The sequence below is a fragment of the Passer montanus genome, unplaced genomic scaffold (genome assembly GCF_014805655.1).
Source record: "Passer montanus isolate IOZ18808 unplaced genomic scaffold, ASM1480565v1 scaffold120, whole genome shotgun sequence".
Classification (NCBI taxonomy): Eukaryota; Metazoa; Chordata; class Aves; order Passeriformes; family Passeridae; genus Passer; species Passer montanus.
Window position 1 is genome coordinate 879,770 of NW_024358723.1, and position 20,029 is coordinate 899,798.

At 49.3% G+C, this 20,029-nt stretch overlaps 1 protein-coding gene across 1 annotated transcript in view; it reads left to right on the forward strand.

Moving 5' to 3' along the window:
- MDGA2 (MAM domain containing glycosylphosphatidylinositol anchor 2) overlaps window positions 1-20,029 on the forward strand; it is a 185,897-nt gene that overhangs the window by 303 nt on the left and 165,565 nt on the right. The window lies entirely within an intron of this gene.

The window sequence follows — 20,029 nt, forward strand, 5'->3', positions numbered from 1 at the left end:
GGGGCGAAGGCGCCGCAAACTTCCCGGGGCTCCGCCGGGGGCGCGCGGACCCCGCGGGCGGGCGGCTCCGCTGCCCCGGCCCCGCTGCCCCCCGCCCGTGACTTGCACATCACCGGCGGCATCGCCCGCTCCGCGCTGCGGCCGCGGTCTTGTTGCTTGCCCCGAGCCCCCGCGCCCTCGAGGCGGCCCCGGTTCGGCGCTGCCCGGAGCCCAGCGGCGGGGAGAGCCGGGCTGCGCGGCCGGGATGCTGCTGCCCGGTGTGCGCCCCGCTGCCGGCGCTGCCTCGGCCGCGGTGGTGCCCCGGTGCCGGTGATGCTCCGGTTCTGGCGATGCCCTGGCCGCGGTGCGGCCGGTCCCGGTGATGCCCGGGCCGCGGTAATGCTTCGGTGCCAGCGATGCTCCGGTTCCGGTGATGTCCCAGACCTGATGATGCCCCGGTTCTGGAGATGCCCCGGCTGTGGCGATGCCCCGTCCCCGGTGATGCTCCGGTTCTGGAGATGCCCCGTTCCCGGCGATGCCCCATTCCCAGGGATGCCCCATTCCCGGTGATGCCCCGTTCCCCGGTGCTGCCCCGTTCCCAGTGATGCCCCGTTCCCGATGACATCCCGTTCCTAATGATGCCCCATTCCCGGTGATGCCCCATTCCCAGTGCTGCCCGTTCCCGGTGCTCCCTCATTCCCGATGACATCCCGTTCCTAATGATGCCCCGCTCCCGGTGCTGCCCCGCTCCCGGTGCTGCCCGCTCCCGGTGCTGCCCGGCCGGGCGGGGGGTTATGTAAGCGGCTCGGCGGCGGTGCGGTGCTGCCGGCAGCTCCGGCACCCGGGGCTGAGGAAGGAGATTCACGAATCTCCCAGTAAATGCTTCGTGTGACATTGCCTCCTCCGAGCCCGTCCGCTCCCGCACCGGGAAGGGAGCCTCACTTAGAGACTTACCCCCCCCCCCCCCGCCTTTTTTTTTTTTTTCTCCTTAATTTTGCAAAATCTGGACGTGACCGCGGGTGGCAGCGGGGCTCGGCTGGCGGTGGCTGCGCGGCTGGTGCGGATCTCGCTCTGGCAGCGGCTCCCTGCCTCCCCCGGCACACAGGCACATATTGTTGGATGCTCTGGAAGAGCAGCGCTGCCGTGAATAGGAGAGGGCTTGTTCAGGAAGAGCGAGGTGGGGGCTGCAGGGAGGAGATGCGGGCTCAGCTCCGGGCTGTGGGGTTCGGAGTGAGACTTTGCTGCTGCTGCTTTCTCCTCCTGATTTAGGCTGAGAGCTGAGCGCTGTGAGCTCAGCCGTGCTTTGCGTTCGAGAGCGGTGCCCCGGGAATTTGGGTGCCTTCATCGGCTGCTGAAGGTCGGCTCGAGAATGTGGACCAAAAAAAATTCCAAGCCTGGGGTGTGCCTGCAGCCCCCGGTGCAGCAGGGCCTTTTTGGGAAAGGAGGATGGAAAGGCTGGAGCCTGCAGATTATCCAAAGTGAGCCCCAGCCTGGGAGAGGGAACCTGCTTGGATCTTGTTCCTTCGGAAAAATCGGTTTGTGGGATTTTAACAAGTTTTTTTTTTTTTTTTTTTTTTTTTTTTTTTTTTTTTTTTTTAAAGATTTCCAGAGCCTGGCAGCCCTGCTTGTGAGCGTGGTGCTGCCGGGGAGGTGTCTTGCCATGTTAACACTTGTTCCTGGTTTCTGTGCTCCTCTGGGAGCGGGCACAGCTCCAGAGCCTCTCCGTGAGGAAGGTGGCGAGGGGAAGGAGCAGCCTGGAATCCATCCCTGCTCCCTGTTGATATTCCCAGCCCTGCAGGTGGCTCAGACCCATCCCTCAGGCTCCGGCTGCTGCTCCCAGCTCCTCCCTGGCTCATCCCACCTGTCCTTGGCACGGCTCTCCCGGGCTGTTTTCCAGCCCTGGATGCTCCCGTGGCTCCGGAGGTGCGGGAAGGTGCTGGCACAGAGCCTGGCATGGCACCGCCCGTGCCCACCCCGAGGGCAGCTCCACCGCCTTTAAATGCAAAATAAACCCCCCCGTTTGCTGATTCCGGGTTCGTTTAAACTCCAGGTTTGGCTGGGCAGCACCTCCGCAACTTCCCCCTGTTCTGCTGGAATGCTACAGCTGGGGTGGAAAACTGGGATCCTGAAGGAAACCAGCAGGGAACGGGGAGAACTGGGAGCAGGGCAGGCCCAGCCCAGCCCAAGCTCTGCTTCCTCAGGGGCTGGGGGAGAGCAGAGCTGCTGAATTCCTTGGGAATTCGTGCAATTCCTCAACTCTCCCTGATTTCCTGGCCAAAGATCGAGAACAACTCAAGATCTGTGCACGTTTCCTCCCCTTTCCATGATGCATGACTCGTGCTGCTAATAAAGCAGAAAATGTAGGGATTCGGGACACAATGGCTCTCCTTTCACCCAACTTCCAGTTTCCAGAGGAAAAAAAATGCCTCAGCAAGGAGGCCAGCGTGAGCATGGAGGGTTTTTAACAGCTCAGGCTGCTCAACAAAAAATGGGAATTTAGAGAGAGTGGAGAAGGATTTTTGGGTTTGCTCCTGAGCTGCCTCAGCTGAGGGGGCTCACCAGGGACTCCGGGTCCCATTTTGTGCCCTGTGGAGTGAGGAAGAGCCCAGAGAATTCCTGGGCAGGAACCTGGAGAGCCTCAGCACTTCCAGCACCTCTGGGGTGGGGGCTGGAAAAATCCTGGGAATGGGGGGGGAACCTCTGGTGGGGTGACAATCCTGGCAGGGCTGGCTCCAGTGGCAAAGCCGACACTTCCCGACCCAGGAAAGCTGATTCCAGGTGGTGACAGGAATCTGGGAGCAGCTGTGGGATCCCCTGGGTGGGATCCCACTGATCCCATGGGGGTCACACAGGGGGTGCAGCCCCCTCTGAGATCCTGGCTCACTGGGCTGGGATTTATCCACTCCTTTGAAGAGATTTTAGGAATTTTCTCATTATTTCCACTGGAATTAAGCAGAGCAGCCCCCCAGGATGTTTTCCATGCCTGGGAACACCAGGTGTGGCACAGGAAGGGTGTGAGGGTGACAGGGACCCCTCCGTGTCACTCCTGCTCTGCTTTGAGCCAGCTCCTGCAGGGAACAGGGCTCAGCATCCGTCTGCAGCCGTGGAGAACCTCAGGATGGCTCGGAATTCCTCCTGGAGTCACTCATGGAATGAGGGTTGACCGTTCTCAGGAATGTCAGAGCCTTCCTGAGGCTCTGCACCAAATCTGGGCGTGCAAAATTTAGGAAAAGTATCCACAGCCTTGGGAACAATGAGGCTTTCAGGAGTTTTCCCTTTGGGAACAACGAGATTTCCAGGTGATTTCCCATTGGGAATAACAAGGCTTCCAGGTGTTTTCCCATTGCTGGTTGGGAATGCCTGGAATTGAAGGTATTTAAGGTGTTAAATTCCAGGGAACTTGTCCTGGTTGATCCAAGCACCAAATGTCATCCAACGGCCTCAACCCTCATTGCAGCTGCGGCTTTTCCAAAGAAAATTGGAGTTGGGCATGCCAAAGCCTGGAGCTGCTCCTTTTTCCCGGGATCCAGCTGGAGTGGGGGCTGCTGGAGCTCCTTGGAGTTCGGGGGCCCGGGGGAGGTCGAAGCAGGTGTTGGGAAAGATCAGGGAATGATCTGGGAAAGGTCTTCCAGCCCTGGGGCCGCCCCCTTGTGATGCTGGGATAATTCCCCGCAGGGATTAAGGAGCGCTGCCTTTGGAGCTGGGAGTGGCCTTTCCCAACATTTTTACGGATCCAGCGAGTGGATTGGAAAGATGAGGGGAGGGATGGGAAAACAAAATCACTGGGAGGGAGAGCGTTTGGCTCATTAGAAGTGCTGGCTCCTTGTTGGGAAAACCTCTGGATCAGCGGGCGGGGAAAGCTCTGGACCAGCGGGCAGGGAAAGCTCTGGACCAGCGGCCCCAGTGGAAGATATTTCCATGGATTGTACTTCCATGGGGGATATTTCCACGGGGAATATTTCCGCGGCGCTGCCGGCCTGGCGGGGTGAATGCCGGCCTTGTCCGGGGTGCTTTAACCCCGCACAATTCCCGACTTTGTGCCAGGGAAGCGTCCCTGGGAACAGGGCAGGAATTATGCGCTGCCGCAGGGGCAGCTGCGCTCCTCCCGCGCCTGCTCCAGGACTCCTGCGGATCCTTGGGAATTTTAACTCTTCCCTGAGCCCTGGACTAGGATCTCCTCCTCCTCCTGCTCACGGGGATTTCTGGGATGAGCTTCAGCTCCCAGAGTGGGGAAGAATCCCTGGATAGCCGAGGGATTGGGATGGACTCTGCTCCCATGGATGGGGTTGTGGCCAGGGTGAGGAACTGGGAATTCCGGAATTCCGGGAGGGGGAATTCTGTGGGTTCAGGTGTTGGTTGTGGCCAGGCGGTGATTTGGGGTGCAAATGTTGAGGTTTCGATCTGATTTAAACTCGGTAAATGTCTGGGATTTAAGCTGAGCCTAAACTTCCCTGGGGTTTGGTGCATCCTGGGATGTGTGGAGAGCTCCAAGGATCCTCCTGGAATGCTGGGAGCTGAATCCCACCCCTGCCTCCCACGAGCTGTGGGGTCAAAATGTTGCCTTTGATTCCATGGGAGGGAAATTTGGAGGGAATCTGGCAAGGAAAAGTCTTAAACCACCGAAAATTAAAATTCCCGGGGCTCAGAAGAGCAAAATCCAGTTAAATTCTGAGCAGTCTGAAAAAGGAAATGGAAATTAAAGTTCATTCTGCCTTCCACATTCCTCAAAATTATTTGGGATTTTGGCCAGTGAAGGGCTGATTGATCCCCGTCAGTCCATGTATGGATTATATGGATTGTATAGTCCATAAATGGGTGATATCCAGGAATATTCTTGAAGGGAATGGGGTCTCCTGCATTAAATCCCCTTCTTCCAGTGGGAAAATCCCTTTGGGATGGGATAATCCCACTCTCCCTGACCTGGATGGGCTCAGGGACAAAATTGTTTATTTCCCATATTTTTTATAGTTAGGAAGGAATCTTTTTCTTTGGAGAAAAGGGATTTTGGGATCCATCATATGCTGGATATTTGGGATGCTGCTGCTCCATCACCCTTCCCTTGATTCCTGACAAATCCCACCCCATCAGCTCCTTGATCCTCTTATAGCCCCTCTTTCCAATTCTGAGCCCTGGCTGAATCCAGAGGAATTATTTCCTGCTTTTTCCAGAAATAATCTCCTCTCCCAAAATAGCTGGGAATGGAGGGCACTCGCTTGGCTCTTCCCAGACAGATTTTGAATCTGGGCTCTTCTGGGATGAGGAATTTTTCCCCAAGGTGTGGGATCAGGCTGTCCATGAGATTCCTCTTTCCATGGAATATTGAAGGACCACTTAAAATTCCTCACAGGAATTTTTTATTGGATCTCAGGGAAAAGCTCTTCCCCCAGAGGGTGCTGGGATCTGAATACTGGAATTGTCACATTCCTGAGGCTGCCAGAATTCCAGGAAATATTTGGAAAATATTTCAGAAAATATTTGGAAAATATTCCAGGAATATTTGGAAAATATCCCTGGAAAATAGTCCCAGGGATGGGCAGCGTGGGATTGTTGGGGTGGCTGGGCAGGCTCTGGATGATCCTGGGATAATCAGGTGCTTCCAGAGGGATCCTGCAGGGATCTTCCCCTACCCTGTGAGGGTGTGAGGTTTTCCTTGGAATTTCTGGCATCAGGGAGATCCTTGCGAAGGATTTTCCCAAGGATTTTCAGCTGGGAACCCTTGGGAAGTGATGGGAGCTGGAATGTGCCTGCAGGGAATTGGGATGGTTTGCATTCCAGTCCAACCTTTTGGGAAGGATGATCCAGTCTGAGGAACTGATGAAATTCCCAAATCATGGAATGTTTAAAACAGCACCATTTTATCCAGTCTCTCCTGTTTTTCCATCCCTTTATCCCATAAATATCACACTTTTCCCAAGAAAATTATTTGCACTATTTATGACAATCCTTGATAAAAATGGAGCTGGATACCTGAAAAATTCCTGGTTTTCCATAGGATTAAAAAAAAAAAAAGGATTTTTTGCATCCCAGCTGTGCCATCCATGGCTTTTTGTGCTGGGAAAGGGAAAATGGCAGTGAGGAGCAGGAGGAAGGAGGGAAAAGGATGGGATGGGGGTTGTTCCTTCCCATATTCCCACTGCATCCCATCCACTTCCATCATGGATCCCATCCCAGATATTCCATCAGCAGCTTCCAGCTTCTCCCTGAGCTGAAAACTGGGAGAGTTTGCACCTCTGGAATATGAGTAAGGAGTTAAGGGAATATTCCAGGGGAGGGGAGGTTCAGGAATTGGGGTCACCACGGGATTGGAGGCTGTTTTCCCTGGAAGGGGAAACTCTGCTCCCTGGATATTGGATTCCCTTCCCATTTTCCTGATTTTTAACATTGCTTTGATAGAACATGGAGTAATCCAGAAATTAGGGAAGTGTTACACTGCAAGGCTCAAATCCATATGGGAATGCTGCCACAGGAGTTTTTGGGATAGGTTTTAAGCTGGAATTTGTTCTCCTCAGTGCAATTCCCTTTTCTCTGAGCTGTCCCTCCTGTAGGATAAGATGCAGAAAAATGGGAATTATCCCAATTTGCTGCAGTTGGAGCACCTCGTTAACCAACCAGAGCTGCTCCCACTCCCTTTTTTTTTAAACTCCCACCTGGAACTAATCCTGACCATCAGTTAAAGCTGGGAGCTTGGTTTAATTCCCAAAAAACACCTGGGAAGGAGCTGGTAGAGCTGGCTGCTCCAGTTATTCTGCTTTTCCCAATGTAAGTTTTAATTTTTTTATTAAAATCCTTTATTTGCCTGAGTGGGGAGGGAAAGGTGGGTGGGAAATCCAGAGTTTTCCTGGATGTGAAATCGTAAATAAATTAGGGAGGGAATTTCTTTGTTGTGCTCCAGGTTTTTCTGTGGGATTTGAGTGAAGATCCTGGAGCAGCTTTTGTGGGGCTTGAGGGGGGGTTCTGCTCCTAGGGCTGCCTCTGGGATATCCCATGTGGATTGATGGAATTCCAGGGAGAAAAAGAAAATTTGAAGGAATTTTGAGCCTCTGGGATGAGGCTGATTTAGGATTTCTGATGTTGACACTAAGGGGCAAAATCATGGGGTTTGGGGTAAATTAAGATTTCCAAGAGTTATCACAGGTGAATTTTGGAAAATCCAGTGTTTTCCTAGAAAAAGAAATTCAATTCCAAGTAAATTCGAACATGGCTAGGGAGGAGACTTCCTTGTTGTGCTCCATTTTTGGGGTTTTTTTGGGGGGCAAAGGTCCTGGAGCAGCTTTTGTTGGGCTGGAGGGGGGTTCTGCTCCCAGGGGTGCCTCTGGAATTGTTCTCCCATGTGCTTTTCCAGGGTATCCCATGTGGATTGAGTGAATTCCAGGAAATGTGGGAGGAAAAAAGAGGTTTTAAGGAATTTGGAGTCTCTGGGATGAGGCTGATTTAGGATTTCTGACCTTGAACCTAAGGGGTTTTGGATAAATTGTGACTTGCAGGAGTTATCCCAGATGACCAGAAAAATCACCTGGAAAAGTGGGAATGTGCTGGGAATTGTTCTGCCTTGCGAATTTGCTGTTTTTATTTTCCTGCATGAGTTCTGCGTTATAAAACAGAAGAGAACTTTCAAAATTGAGGAGTTTGGCTTCAGAGCTGTCACAACACTGAGATGTTTTCCAGTTATTCAAAAAGCAGGAATTCATGGAGTATGTCAGCCTTTGGAATCTGTCCCTTTTCTTGCTGGAATGAAAGTTTGGTGGGAGGAGAGGGAAGGATGGAGCCACGTCTTGGGTGGGTGAGGAAGGAGCTGCTCCCAACCCAACGGGAGAAATCCCGGCCTTTTCCAGGAATTCCTGGGTTTTTAAACCAGGCTGTGCAAGTGCCATGGGCAGGAAGGGAGCTGGAGGCCTTTGGAATGATTTATTTGGGATGAGCAAGGCTGGGCTTGCTCCTTGCTCCTGATCCCAGCTGGGATCTATTAAAATTTGTGTTTTGACACCAATTAATTGATCATCAGTTAATTAATGTCACCTGTCTGTGGGTGCTGATGGAGCTGAAATTCCTGGGATTTTCCTGAACAGGGCCGGGAGCTGGATTTGATCCTTGTGGGATCTGTTCCTGATCCCAGCCGGGCTCTATCAAACCTAAATTTGTTGTATTTGGGCACCAAGTAATTAATTATCAGCTAATTAATGTCACCTGGCTGATGGAGTTGGGATTCTTGGAATTTTCTTCTGCAGGGCCAGGAGTTGGATTTTATCCTTTTGGGATCTTTGGCCAGAGGTTCCTGATCCCAGCTGGGCTCCATCAAGCCTAAATTTGTTGTGTTGGGACAACAATTAATTGCTCATTAGTTAATGAATGTCGCCTGGCTGTGGGTGATGATAGAGCTGGAATTTTTGGGGTTTCCAGGAGTCGGATTTGATCCTTGTGGGTTCTTTGCACCTTGGGATATTCCATGGTTCCATGAATGGTTTGTGCCAGCAGAAAATGGGACTGAAATGATGAATTAAGGAGCATTTTCCACATTTATGGGGTGGGATTTACCCTGGGTTGGTGTCCATTGATTCCTGAGCCGGTGGGAACATCCAGGCAGCGCCAGCTCTTTTCCAAGTGCAGAATTCCACACACCAGCAGATCCCAGCAATCTGTGCTCAGCCAGGCTGAAAAGCCTTGAAAGAATAAAATATGATGGAAAAATCCCCCCTGGAATGGTTTGGGTGGGAAAAGACCTTAAATAAAAAAAGGACCATTCCATTCCCACCCCTTCCACAACCAGGGAAGCTTCTCTCCATCCCGGGCTGCTCCAAGCTCCATGAGCACTAATTGGATCTCGTTAGTTTAATTAAACTATTCTTGCCTTATAGCCAAGCTTAGCTTTACCTCAGGCACCAAAACCCCCGGAATTTTCCTGCTGGGATCCCAATCCCGAGAAAAAGAACATTTTTTGCCCACAGCTACTCCGTGCTCAGAAAAAAAAAAAATCCTTCAAAATTCTGGAGTTTTTTAGAAGTGCAACGTCAATACCCTGGAACCAAACTCCCACCTGGGGAAATCCAGTGGGATTTCTCCTCTGGGTTTTCCCACCTCCCCTAAGAGACCTTTCCGGATGTGCTGAGGGAAGGCAGCTCCTGGATATTTTTTAGGGATTGTGGGAAACTGTAGGAATGAAGGCAGGCATTAAATGAGGGTGTTTAAGGAATAAATGGGATCCTTCCTTTTTTGTGTTTGCTGGGAAAGCTGTGGATTTCCTCACTGCTGGGTGGGATTTTCCAGCTGATTTTTGGGAGAAATTAAAGGATCTGTGCTCTGCCTGAGCTGTCTGGGGGTTTGTGGATGGGACAACCGGGATGGGATAAACTGCTGAACCCTGGATAACCAATGATCTTTTCCTTATCCTGACTCTGCATTGGAGGTTTGGTCAGGAAAAATCAGGGATGTGGGAGAATCTGTGTCTGGATAAGGCCTGGAGTGCCAGGACACAGGGAATGGCTTCCCAGTGCCAGAGGGTGGGGATGGATGGACTATTGGGAATTCCTGGCTGGGATAGAATTCCCAGAGCAGCTGTGGCTGCCCCTGGATCCCTGGAAGTGTCCAAGGCCAGGCTGGATGAGATTTGAGCTGGGACAGTGGAAAGTGTTCCTAGATTGGAACGGGATGAACCTTTCCAGGCTTATTGGATGTCCTCAAAGTCCTGATCCAAAGGAATTCCAAAGGAATTTGGATGTTTTCTCAGACTGGAAAGTTCTCACTGGACTCACACTGGGAGGCTTGAGGATGAATTGGTGATCCCTGAGCTGTGCTGATGGATTGGGAATGGTTGGGAATTTCCTCTGCTCCAGGTCCTCGCGTTGATCTTTTATCATTATGGAAAATGTTATCAGGATCCTTTGAGAAAAGTGGGAATGAGATGGTGTTTTGGATTGGCAGAATGGGGAAAGTTTGAGAGGAATTTGGGATTTATTTCAGCTGGAATGGGAAGAGGAGTTGGGAGATGGAGATTTGTGGAGCTGGGAAGGGGAATCATTCCATGGAGAGGGAATTGGGACAGGACATGGGGAATGGCTCCCAGTGCCAGAGGGCAGGGATGGGTGGGACATTGGGAACTGGGAATTGCTGGCTCAGCTGGAATTGTCAGAGCAGCTGTGGCTGCCCCTGGATCCCTGGCAGTGCCCAAGGCCAGGCTGGACACTGGGGCTGGAGCAGCCTGGCACAGTGGGAGTGCTGGGGCTGGAATGGGATGTTGTGGATGTTCCTGCAGGAAATTTTGTTGCTGCTCCCAAACTTTGTAAAACACCTCCAACACTTCCAAAGGATCCAATCCCTGGAATTGCTCAGATCCTGGTGTTAAAAAATTTTTATTTGGAGTTCATTTGTGATCAGCTCCTGGAAGTTTGTATGCAGCTGGGATTTGGGCTCTGCTCTCAGGGAACAGGAGCAGAGGGAATGGTCTCAGGGTGGGCACAGCAGGAATTTCCCCATGGAAAGGGTGCTCAGGCCTGGCACTGCCCAGGGAGGGTTGGAGTGCCCATCCCTGGGGGGATTTAAAATCCCTGTGGATGTGGCTTTGGCAGTGCTGGGAATGGTTGGACTTGGTCTTGGAGGGCTTTTCCCTTCTCAATGATTCCAAGCGGGAACAAAATCCCGCATGGAATCATGGTCCCCCAAGGGTTGGTTTCTCTCCATAAAGACTTGGAGTTTCCACTCCCTCTGTGAGAGGGGGAATTGCATTTTCCCTCTTCAGAAAATTCCTTCTTTAACTCCTCCTTGTGAGGTTATTCCACATCCAAATGTTCCTAAAATCCCTGACCAACTGCACAAACCCGGGATTTCCGTGGATCAGCTGCAATCAAGGATCTTTTTATGCACGGACCTGGATTTTCTGGGTGCTCCAGAGGTGGCTGATCTTGGGTGTTCACATCCAGTGAAACTCAGGATTCCTGGAGCATTAAAACCCTCAAACTGTGGGAAGAGCAAGATGATTCCCTAATTTAACAGGAGGATGTGATGGGAATATTTCTGTTGGGAAGGGAATAGAAGAAATGGAGAATTCCAAGCAATAAAGACCTTTAGCAGGGACTGAAAATTAAAGCTGTTTTCCTTTTTTTTCCCCCTTGGATCCAGCTTTCCTTGGCCTCCAAAGCCTTTAGGGTGGGTTTGTGCATCACCTGGCCCAGTGGGATCTCGGCTCCTGGCACAGATTCCAAGGATTTCTGGCCATGGAAATAATAATAATCATCATCATTAGCATGTCCTGAGGAAGCTGCCATGCTTGGATTGAGTTTAAGAGGTGAAAAAAATTCCCAACAAAAGGAGAGAGATTATTAATTACTGTAAGAAGCATTAAAGGATCATTTGGATTTCATGGAAAATTCAGGAGGTCTGATCCCAGAGCTCTTTTTAGTGGGAATTCCATCAGCTGTGAGCTGCCCAGCTCCAGGGGAATTTCCAGGAGGTGCTGGGAAGTAATTTCCACTTTTATTGTGAGGAAAAATTCAGATAAATTGGGAATTTAAGGAAAATATGGCAGGGTTTGTCAGCTTGGTACCTTTTTAAATGGGGAAGGGGAAATGAGGATTATGGAGAAATGAAGTGGGAATCTGTAACTATAATATTCTATGAAAAATCCTTTCTTAGGATTTTTCCCGTCCTGAGGAGCTGAGAGCCTCAGGAAAGAAATGTAAACAATAACTCTCTGCTGCTGTGGAATGCAACAAGTGTATCTTTTATTAATCTGTGTAGATTGTTTTCAATTGGTGACCAATGACAGCTACCTGTGCCAAGGCTGTGAGCAGTCACAGGATTTTGTTATTCATTCTTATTTTATTCTTATCTTAGTAGCCTTCTGATCTTTTCTCTCTGTTCTTTTGGTATAGTTTTAATGTAGTATTTTAATATAACATAGTAAATCAGCTTTCTGATGAAAATGGAGTCAAGCCTCGTGTCCTCACACAAGGGGTCTCAGCATAGACAAGAGGAATCAAAGGATGGTGCTGCCTAAATTTTCCTTGGAATTCTCCTCAGTGCATCAAAGAAATCTTCCCAAACTTGAGCAGAGGGAGAGGTGGGAATTTGGGACAGTCTGGGAATCTGACTTGGGTCCTCTCTGGGTTGGTGCTGAGGATATTCCCTAATTATCTTAGGGGGAAAATGTATTTTTTTTAGAATCCCAGGATTCTGGAATGGTTTGGATTGGAAGGGAGCTTGAGGTTCATCCCTGCTCTGCCCAGGGACACTTCCACTATCCCTGGTTGTTTCAATGCTGTCCAACATTTCTTTCCAGGGAAAAATGTGGGGTTTTTTTCCACCATGTTGTAATTTGACAGAATCTTTATCCTGTGGAAAAACCTTTCTGAACTTTCCCTCCTCTGGGCCCCTCTGTGGGGTTTTGGGTGTGACTGGAAGAGTTTGGGGCTTTAGAGAGCCTAAAAATGTCCAAAAACTGGGGCAGGGATAAGGAAAACATCCCAGGGATATCCACATTTAATCCTGAAGGAATTCCAGGGGCTCTAAAAGGATGAAAGAAAAAAAAAAAAACCAAAAAACAAAAACCAAACCTAAAACAAAAGTGGTGTGGTTTTTTTGGGATCTCTTCCCTGATCCCTGTGAGCTAAAATAGGTCTGAGACGTGTCAGGAAATAATTCCCTTTGGTCTTTGCTTTTGGGATTTCATTTCAGGCTCAATCTGGAATTTCCTCTCCTTTCCTGGATCTCAGGGCAGGGTTTTGCTCCCCTGTGAGGGTTTTAGGGATATTTTGGAGCAATTTTGCTCTGTGGGCTGGCCTGGATTTAAATTTGGGTCCCTTCCACAACCAAAGCAGCCCCAGACCCGTCATCCCTGCGGGAAGCAGCTTTGCCGCAGCAAAAATTATGGGAAAATTAAGCCACAATTACTTTTAGGAAAAATAATTCCTCTTGGAATGAACGTAACAATTAACAGGGACATTAAATGACCACTGCCAGAAGTTCTGCTTTCCCACCCAACAGCTCTTCCAAAGCTCCTCCTCTCCCAAAAATCCCAGCACAGCAGGAGCTCTGATGCCATTTCCAGCATCCTGCCTCCCCTGGTTTTCACTCATTCCCACAAATTCCAGTAGGGCAGCTCCTTCTCTCCCAGCACATGGAATAACCAGAGGTATTTGGATGATCCCGAGGGGAGGGATGATTTCCTTGGGAGTTGGAAGGGACCTTAAATCCCATCCTGGATGGGCAGGGACCCCTCCCACTGTCCCAGGGTGTCCCAGTGTCCAGCCTGGCCTTGGGCACTGCCAGGGATCCAGGGGCAGCCACAGCTGCTCTGGCAATTCCAGCCCAGCCAGCAATTCCCAGTTCCCAATCTCCCACCCATCCCTGCCCTCTGGCAGTGGGAGCCATTCCCTGGCTCCTGTCCCTCCATCCTTGTCCCCAGTCCCTCTGCAGCTCTCCTGGAGCCCCTTCAGGCCCTGCCAGGGGCTCTGAGCTCTCCCTGGAGCTTCTCCTCTCCAGGGGAACATTCCCAGCTCTGTGGCCTCCTCAGGAGTCATTCCAGCAGCCTAAAAAATCCTTTATACACACCAAAAAGCCTTATTTATATTTTATAAATAGTAAAAAAAAAAAAAAAAAAAAAAAAAAAAAAAAAAAAAAAAAAAAAAAAAATAGAGTTTATCCATTAAAAATACATCATTCCCATATCCAAGGGCATCAGACCAAAATAAACAGGAGAAGGTTTATCCAACTCTTTTCCCCTCCTTTGGATTGTGAGGGCCAAGTTCAGCTCTGATTTTATTTTTTAAATTTAATTTATCCTGAATAATTAATTTTTGTTGTAACAGCTCTTGGATAAAACCACATCTGAGAAAAGGGGGAAAAGCTTGGAGCACTGTAAGATTTCCCCTATTAAAATGTTGTTGTCATCTTGATATTTTCATTTGGGTTTTTGCATATTTCATGAAGTAATTAAAGCAAAGAACAACAAGATAAATATTTTGGGTTGAGTAAAAACACCCCAAATGTTGATATTTCAACAAAATCTGAAACCCAGCAGTAAAAACAAAATAATTTTTCTTTATCTTGGCTTAAATAATTTTTTTCCTCTCATTTTGGTGAGTGAACAACAATAAAAAAAAAATAAATCAGTGTTTGCCCAGAACTGGGTCAAAAAGAGATTAAATTAAATTATTTCTGGGCCATCCAGTGGCAGCAGGAAGAGCCGAATGTCCTCCTGCAGAACTCGGATTGTTTAATTCCTTTTACGTGGATTTAGGATTGGGGGTGTGGGAGAGGAAGGGGAGATTTGTAGGAATTTACAGGGAAACTTCTTCCTGGAAGGGTGGGAACTGCCCAGGGAGGTTTGGAGTGCCCATCCCTGGAGGTGTCCAGGAATTCCTGGAGGTGGCACTGAGTGCTCTGTGCTGGGGACAAGGTGGGCATTGGGCACAGCTGGAACTTGATCCTGGAGGGATTTTCCAGGCTCAGGGATTTTGGAATTAAAAACTCAGGCTGGCTGGGATGTGTGGCTGTGGGGTGGAAGGAGCAATCCCAGCGCTGCTGGAATTCAGAACCTTCAGCTGGAGGAACGTGGTGATGCTTCCTCTGAGTCCAGAATGTCACTCCATAAAATCATGGGATGGTTGGGACTGGGAAGAGACTTGGAAAGGTCATCCAGGGACCAAGCAGGGACAGCTTCCACTGTCCCAGGCTGCTCCAGCCCCAGTGTCCAGCCTGGCCTTGGGCACTGCCAGGTATCCAGGGGCAGCCACAGCTGCTCTGGCAATTCCAGCCCAGCCAGCAATTCCCAGTTCCCAATCTCCCACCCATCCCTGCCCTCTGGCAGTGGGAGCCATTCCCTGGCTCCTGTCCCTCCATCCTTGTCCCCAGTCCCTCTGCAGCTCTCCTGGAGCCCCTTCAGGCCCTGCCAGGGGCTCTGAGCTCTCCCTGGATCCTTCTCCTCTCCAGGGGAACATTCCCAGCTCTCCCAGCCTGGCTCCAGAGCAGCTCTGTGGATTCCTCTGGATCACTCCAGCAGCTCCATGTTGAGGGGACAGAATTCCCCCTTTCCCTTTTCCCACATTGTGGGGTCAGCCCAGGGAATGGGGGATTCTGGTCTGAGGCACTTCCAGCACCTCCAATCCTTCTCATGCCTGAGCCATTTCCCAGCTCATCCCAATTTTAGGGAATGATGTGTTTTGCCCTGGAAGGGGCTGGAAGTGCCAACCAGGAGGAATACTTGGATTTTTCCATGTAGGGAGTGAAGGTTTGGCCATATGGCCATATCCCAGCCCTGCCACCTGCACTGATCTGCTCCAAGTTTTCCCTGTTCCTCCCCGATAAATTGGAATGCAAATGGAGCTGTGGGGAAGGGTTGGGAGCTTTTCTTGGGATGACAGCTTCCATGTGGAGGAGTTATAAACAGCCCGTTTTCCTTAAGGAAAAATCATCCTCCCATTCCTGGGATGTTTTATGGGTTTATATTGCATCCAATGGCTTCAGGTGATTTGTTACAAAAAGGGAAATCCAATCAAATCCCAGCTTTTGTGGATGAAGGGATGGATCTGTGTCTCCTTGGAGTGCTGCAGTCCCATTTTTTTTCTAAAGGACACTTCGGCACTGCTCTGCTCCTGTACAGCAGAACCAATCCCAGGTATTTTGGGGATGAGCCCAGGAATGTTTGGAGGATCTCAGATCCTGACTGGAATGCTGAATCCAGCATTAATCCTTATCTTTCCTTGGAATGTGCTCCTGTATCCTGGCTGGGAGAAGAGCAGGTTTTCCATTTTTGAGGTTTTTGGGAATCGGTGTTGGATCATGAGTGTGTGGTTGTGTTTCAAATTATCTTCTGCAGGGATTATGGATCAGGGTGACACTAAAAAAATGGGAAAGAATTCCCTTTTTCCATGCCTGCCTTGTTCCCCTTTGCAACCAAGGATTTCCATGCCTGGGGGAAATGGAGAGAAAACAATTCCTCCCCTTTCAGTGGAGCTGGGAATGTGGGTCTGGGCTGCAGGGAATGTCTCCTGTGAATATTCAATTTCCCTAAATCCATAAATTCTCCAGGATTGCTGTTCACATGAACATTTAATTTCATTTTTTTCCTATAAAATTTGGGGTTTTCCTTCAGCCCCAGCCATGCTCTCTCCCAAGAGCTTTCTTGGGAGCTGTTTTGCATGGATTTGTCCATCCAACCTTTTTTCTGGAGCATCCAAGCAGGAAAACCAGGAGGTGCAAACAGAACCTCTGCCCAACAAATTCCCCATGTTGTTCATTTCCAAATTCGCAAACACGAAATCCATTCCAAACCCTGAGATGCTTCAGGAGAGGGAGCTGAGAAAATGAGGTTCAACCCCAGGCGACCGCCCAACCTCTTCTCATCCCGCCAAATCCAGGATGGAATGGCTCCAATCCACAGTTTTAATGGAATTTTCCCCTGGAGACCCCACTAAGAGCCACTTTTCCCTCTCCTGATTGCCACCAGCAGGACCAGGGGTGCTGATGCTGCAGAAATGCTTCATTAACCACTGAAAATTTAATTGCTCCTTAAGTGCCGGCTGCATTCCCAGATTTCCCTGCAGCCTGGATGATCCATGTGCTGTTCCCACCAAAATGCTCTGGGGTCACTTGAAGTCATTTGGCCCAAATTCCAGAGTGGCCCATTTGGTGCTGCATTCCTGAAATTCTGCTGGAGTTCTGACTTCCCGTGCCCAAATTCCAGAGTGGCCCATTTGGTGCTGCATTCCCCAATTTTTTTTGTTGGAGCTCTGAGTTCCCTGGCAGCCAAATTGTTCCTCCTTGGCAGAGGGAGGAGAGACCTGGGAGTTTTAAAAGTGCAAATTTGGTTTGTTGGAATATTCCAGGGAACCAAGTCATGGGGACATGATAAAGGAATTCTGGGAATTTAAACTGGGATTGGAGTTTTTAACTCTGGGTACTGATGGGATGAGGGTGTGGGGCTCCTCTGTCTGAAATCCTGATTTTTTTCTTGGCTAAAGCAGCTGGGAATGGAGCCCAAATTGATTTATTCCAGTGGCAAAAGGAGTTCATGATCCAGGTTTTTATTTTTGTTGTGGATTTAATTTGGTGGAGTGATAATCAATCTTGATTCCAAGGATTTGTGCTCTTGGAGGTGACCTGGTGTGAGTGAGTGAGCAAATAATCCTGGGAATGTTGATGAAGTCAGCTTTGATCCTGAGTTGGTGCAGTGTTCCCTAACACCTGGATATTGTGGAAAAATGGAATAAACTTTAGGATTTTAAGAGGCTTCTCGCATGGAGATGGGACAACTGGGATTGCTCCTCCTGGAGAGGAGAAGGCTCCAGGGAGAGCTCAGAGCCCCTAGCAGGGCCTGAAGGGGCTCCAGGAGAGCTGCAGAGGGACTGGGGACAAGGCATGGAGGGACAGGAGCCAGGGAATGGCTCCCACTGCCAGAGGGCAGGGATGGGTGGGAGATTGGGAACTGGGAATTGCTGGCTGGGCTGGAATTGCCAGAGCAGCTGTGGCTGCCCCTGGATCCCTGGCAGTGCCCAAGGCCAGGCTGGAAACTGGGGCACCCTGGCACAGTGGGAGGTGTCCCTGCCCATGGAAAAGAGCTGGAATGGGATGAAGTTTAAAATCCCTTCCATTCCATGTTTGGGATTATTTACTTTTTTTCCCCCCCAATTTTTAACCCTTTCTTCCCTAAGGCTGTAGTGTCACAGGAATGAAATTCCCACAGGTATTTGTGGCTGTATTTAAAGCCACTGGAAGTGGCTCCCATGGGATTTGAGCCCTGGGCTGGGAATGATGGAGAGAGTGGGAATAGGGAGTGATCCCAGGGTGAGATGTGGAGGTCGCCTCTTGGCAGAGGAATTTGGAACTTCCTGGAATTCTCTTTCTTTATGCATTAATTTAAGGATTAAGCACTTGAGGAAGGTCCCAAGACACAGCCAGTGGCTGTCCAGCCTCTGGGGATCAATTTCCAGCTGATTCCAACCACAAAACCTCATGGAAAGATCCCCAAGGCTGACTTTTGCCTCTGGAGTTTTGTCCCAACAAGCAGGGATGTGAGAAAGCTGGGGCTGGCTGCAGAAGGTAGGAAAACATCCTTTATCCAGAAAATGGGAATGGCAGGAATTATTTCAGCACCTTCCCCAGATGTACAACAAAAGGAATGCTTCCCACAAAAAAATTTGGGATTAAGAAAGGAAAAAGGGGAAAGTTGTCCCTGTGTGTGATGCTGGAATCGGGGATTTGTGCTGCTGGGTCTTTTTATTCCAGCTCCACAAATGCTTCCTGCAAAATCAGCCGAGTATTCCAGTCCCTGCTATTTTTAGGGAAAAGGTTTTATTTTGGATCCAGTTGATCAAAGGAAAAAAGGAAAATTTTCCAAGAAACTCTGGAAAGCGGGAGAGCAGCTCTGCCAGGAATCGGCCTTGGGTGACACTGAGAGAGGCTCAAATTGGAGATCAGGAATTGTTTTTCCCGAGAAAAGCTGGGAAAAGCTTGGAATGGGCTTCCCAGGCAGTAGTGGAGTCCTTATCCATGGAAATATTCCCCAAAAAAATGTGGATATGGCACTTAAGGACATGGTTGGACTCTGATCCTAAAGGTTTTTCACAACTTCAGTAATTTTAAGATTCCTCTAAAAACCTGACCACAGTTGATATTCCTAGCAATTCCTGGGAATTCAGACCATTTTAGCACTGCCAAATGGTCCCACAAAACCCATGGAATGTGATCTTTATACCCCTCTGCTCCCAAATTTTTAGGCTTGGAATTGTCGTTGTCACTGGGGCTTGGAAGAAGGGGAAATCCCAATTAGTGCTGATGGTGATTATTTGGGATAATTTTAATTATTTTTAATTCCCTGGATCCTCAGGCATTCCAGAGGTCATGATTTAGAGGGGAAATGGATTGGATAAAATACAGGAAAGTGATTTAATTACTGGGCTAACTTTTTGTGGGATTGAAGGGAAAAAATATCCCATTAAAAAAAAAAATCAGAATTCCTTAAGTGCAGCTTTTCCCTGAGCTGGTGTTATGTTTTCATTTCCACCTTGGATTGTTTTTCCCCGATCCTTGGGAATTATTTCCCACCCATCCCTGCCCTCTGGCACTGGGAGCCATTCCCTGGCTCCTGTCCCTCCATGCCTTGTCCCCAGTCCCTCTTCAGCTCTCCTGGAGCCCCTTCAGGCCCTGCCAGGGGCTCTGAGCTCTTCCTGGATTCTTCTGTTCTCCCGGAGAACATTCCCAGCTCTCCCAGCCTGGCTTCATCCTTGGAATAATCATTGATCCCATTTTCCTGAAAGCTTTAAAGATTTATTTTATTTTTTCACGGACACTCCTTGCTTCAACCCCTTATTTCCCACACCAAGATTTCCTGGCTCTGGCTCTCCTCATTCCCAGATTTTCCCTGTGTAGCTGCTGGTTTGGGATGCTCTCCTGGCCTTGTCCCTGCCCTTCTCCAGCAGGGACACCACGTCCTCCTTCCCCTTTGGGCTGAGATTTCATGGAATGGGATCCGAGCTGGGCTGGAGCTCCCTGTGGAGCTTCAAGCCCATCCAGAGGGGGAGGTGGAACATTCCAATCAATTCCTTTGAATTATTTAGAATCCATCTTCAAATCCTGAGCTGCTTTGAAACCCACCCCTGAAATGGGAAACCTTTTTTATGGATTTTTCCACTCTCCCATTTCCTAATGGGAACATTTTGACTTTGCCACTCGGACATGAGGTTTTCCTTCAGAACTTCTTATTTAGGATCAGAAAATCCAAGAAATTTGCAATCAAAGCTTCATTTTATCAAATTTCTTTTTCTTTCCCCTCTGGAAATATTATTTTCTGCCTGAGGATCCATATTCCAGCTGATCCCTGCTCCTCCTTCCTGGTGGGAATCCTGTCAGGATTTTGGGATAATCCAGTGAATTTTGAGTCTGAAGAAATTCCTCTGGTTCCCAGATTTGTTGTCCATGAGAATGGAAAGACTCCTCCCAGTTCCCAGTTTGGAGCCAGAGTGATGCCAGCTGCAATTGGGGTCGGGATTATCCCAGTGATGGAAAATTCTCCTGAAGGCTGGAGAAAGCAGAAAATGCTCCCTGTGCTTTTTTTCTTCTTTCT